This window comes from Solanum pennellii, chromosome 4, assembly GCF_001406875.1.
Source record: "Solanum pennellii chromosome 4, SPENNV200".
Taxonomy (NCBI): Eukaryota; Viridiplantae; Streptophyta; class Magnoliopsida; order Solanales; family Solanaceae; genus Solanum; species Solanum pennellii.
Window position 1 is genome coordinate 64,607,883 of NC_028640.1, and position 3,716 is coordinate 64,611,598.

The following is a 3,716-nucleotide window of genomic DNA, read 5'->3' on the forward strand; positions in this document are numbered from 1 at the left end:
ATATATATATATATATATATATATATATAAAATTTAACATTCAATTACAAAGTCACACGGCCATGTTTGTATGGGGTTGACCAACTTTTTATTTATTATATCTTTGACTAATAGCTTTTTTGACCTTATAAATTAGCTATTTTGGAGCCTTCTTTTCAGTCATTGTATTATTCGTATACTTCACGCAGCACTCTAGATTAAAAATGTACTTAAAAGGAACATTATAACTCAAAATCACACAAATAATTAAGGAATAAAATCAAATATAGTGAATAAAATTTTGTCATTATTATTAAAAATCCAAATCATGTAAGTATTGATAAGTAAAAACACACTCTTAAACAATAAGGTCAAGGAAAGACAAATACATTATAAATGATCATTGAAATTAACAATAACAAAAAGGATAATGATAAAGTAGAAGATGACAACCTGAAGTTACATTGGAAGAAAATTGAAAGTGATCTACCAGGAGATTTTACATTGTACGTATCCGTATATATAAATTATTATACTCACCTCAGATTTTTCTCTTTCACATAATTTGACTTTTGTAAATAATAGTCTCATAAAAGAATATATAATACTAATAAGTTTTAGGATCGAAAATAAACAGGTGTAGTGCGAAAGCTAGCAAAGCAAACCTCAAAAGACCATGAGTAAGAAGACAAACGAGAAATACACCAAAAGAGACAGATATAACGTGGTTCGGTCAATCGATCTACGTCCACAAAGGATATGAGATATCCACTATAAATATGAGAGTACAAAATATAAAGACAAAAAACTTTAACCAATTCACTCAGAATACAATGAGGTAAACAAAATTCTTCCCCATAACTGCAACTCTCAAAACCCTAGGACTACATTGTGAATGTTGATTAAGTTAGAAGGAACAAGTCTCTATTTACAAAGTCCTAAGCTTTTTCCTACAAGAAAAAAAGACTAGTCAATCCAAAATATTTTGCTAAAAGGAAAATTTATTTGTGATATGAAACTCGGAGAAAATAATACCCAACAAAATCTCTCCCTTGGCCTGAATTTCTGGCAAAATAATTTTGTCCATCTTCTTCGCATAATCTTCAATGTTTGTTTCTCCTCTCCATAATATCCTCCAGCAAATCTATGTCTCCACACAAATAATTTCTCCAACAAAAATCTTCATTACTGTCAAAAAGGTTGCGGCTAAAACTACACTCGCCAAGATCAACACCCATTTCTAACCTGGTGGCTCCATAGTTTATTTATGGATCTAATACCACTTGTTATGACTTAAATAAGCAGGTGTAATCCAGAAGCAAGCAAAACAAACCTCGAAAAACCAAGAGTCAGAAGACAAACGAGAAACACACCAAAAGATACAAAGATTTAACATGGTTCGGTCAATCAACCCACGTCCATAAAGGAGATGAGAAATCCACTATAAATATGAGAGTACAAAATATAGAGAGAAACAACTTCAACTAATTCACTCAGAATACAGGAGGTACACACAATTCTCCCCCATAATCGAACTCTCAAAACAGTAGGACTGCATTGTGAATGCTAATTAAGTTAGAAGGAACAAGCATATATCCATAGAGTACTAAAACCTTTCATACAAGAAAAGGAGTATTTAATATATTAAAACCTTTTCCTAAAAGGAAAACTTTTTATGGTAAGAATTCAGAACAAATAAAACTAAACAAATCTTCCCCTTGCCCTGAACTTCTGACAAAATAAATTTGTCCATCTTTTTACATAACCTTCAACAGATTACATCTTCTCTCCATAAACTCCTCCATCAAATCTAAGTTTCGACATAGAGAACCTCTCTGAAATAATTTCTCCAACAAAGATCTTCATTACTGTAAAAAAAAAGTAGCGGCTAGAACTACACCCGCCAAGATGAACACCCATCTCTAACCTGGATCAATCATTCAAATAGATAATCAACAACAATCAATGCTCTGATATCACTTGTTAGGATCGAAAATAAGCAGGTGTTGTGTGGAAGCTAGCAAAGAAAACCTTGAAAGACCATGAGTAAGAAGGCAATCGAGAAATACACCAAAAGAGAAAAATTTAACGTGGTTCGATCAATATTGAGAGGGATATTGGAAGGTCTTAAGGGTGTCATGAGACACAGCTTCTTCAAAAAAAATGCTATAGATATGTAATCAAAACCAGAAAAATAACAAAGATATATAATATAAAGTGTTAAATCTTTACATTAGAGTGTGTGTGGCTTAGATGGTTAAGTGTCCAAATTTCTTGTTCAGGATCTTGAGTTCGACTCCCTACCAATGCTTTTATTCATATACTAGATATCATGTATCCACACCAGCGCAAGCCCAACGTATATTAGGTTTTTTTTTTCAATTTATATGACACAAATGAAATTTGAAAAAGTGAACTAAATTTTTTATGTTTTTTCTAAAAAAAATTTAATTGTTAATTTATGTAATTTTATGTTATTTTCGAATAATATATGTTACTACATCTGTTTTATTTTATGTGATACAAGTGATTTTAGGAAAGTAAACGAAATTTCTTATATGATTCTCACATAATTTTAGTTTTCATTTTACTGTGATTTATAGTACTTTTTAGTTCTTACGTTATTTTCAAACAATATATGCAAATTTTTTTGTTTCGATAAAAATAAGGGAGTCAACCAAATTTCATTATGTTTTTTAACTATGTTTTTCTAAAAATATCTTAAATTGTTACATTGCGTTATTAAGCTTCTTTTTTTTATTGTAATTTTCAAATATGTAACAAATTAGAAATTAAAACGAAGAATTAAAGTTTTCAAATCATTATATTTGTATATTAAAATGTTCAAATCTTTAAAACTCCACATATATGCACAAATTAATAGAAGGAAGCCAAACGATTTTTTTTCAAAAATAATATATGAGAACTCATTTCAAAAATAACACATATATATTTCATTTTTAATATATGAATACCTCCGTTTTGATTTATATGAACTTATTTTTTATTTCATTTCAAAACGAAAATAACTTTTTGAATTTTAATTTTTTTATATAGCATATTTAAGATCACAAAATTAAAAAATATTTCAATACACAAAATTTAATATAAATTTTAATTTTAATTTTAATTTTGATTGGTTCCACCTAATACTATACTTGATATGTACTTATTAAGAGCCAAGCGTAATCATTATTTCTTTATTTTCATATAATGAATATATATCACAATAACTCATAACAAAATGAGGTAATACTAATAATAATAACTAAATATGTTTCTAGAACTATTTACGTTTCTTGTTATCATTTTTGGTAGATTTTTGCTTGCATGAACTTACATTTTTATCTTTGATCATCATTCACTTCATATATAGAAAGATGTTTGTAGAATTATTTATTCTTGATAGATTTTTGTTAAAATGAAAGTACATTTTTATTCTTGGTCGTCTTTACTACAAATATATCATCCTATTCATTTTTATTTGTAAAGTTACTTTTTGACATCTTTTTCTTTAATTTCAATATAATATATGTTGTTAATTTTATCACACTAATTTATTTTCAAGTATATTAATTAGAGCCAAAATAAAGATTGAAATAATTAATTCATAATATTTTTATATAAAAAGTAGGCTTTCTTTTATAAGCGTAGTGAATATCACAATAACTCACAAAAGAAAAGAAAAGAAAGTGAAGTAATAACAAAATAAGTTAATGGTAATAATAATAACTTAA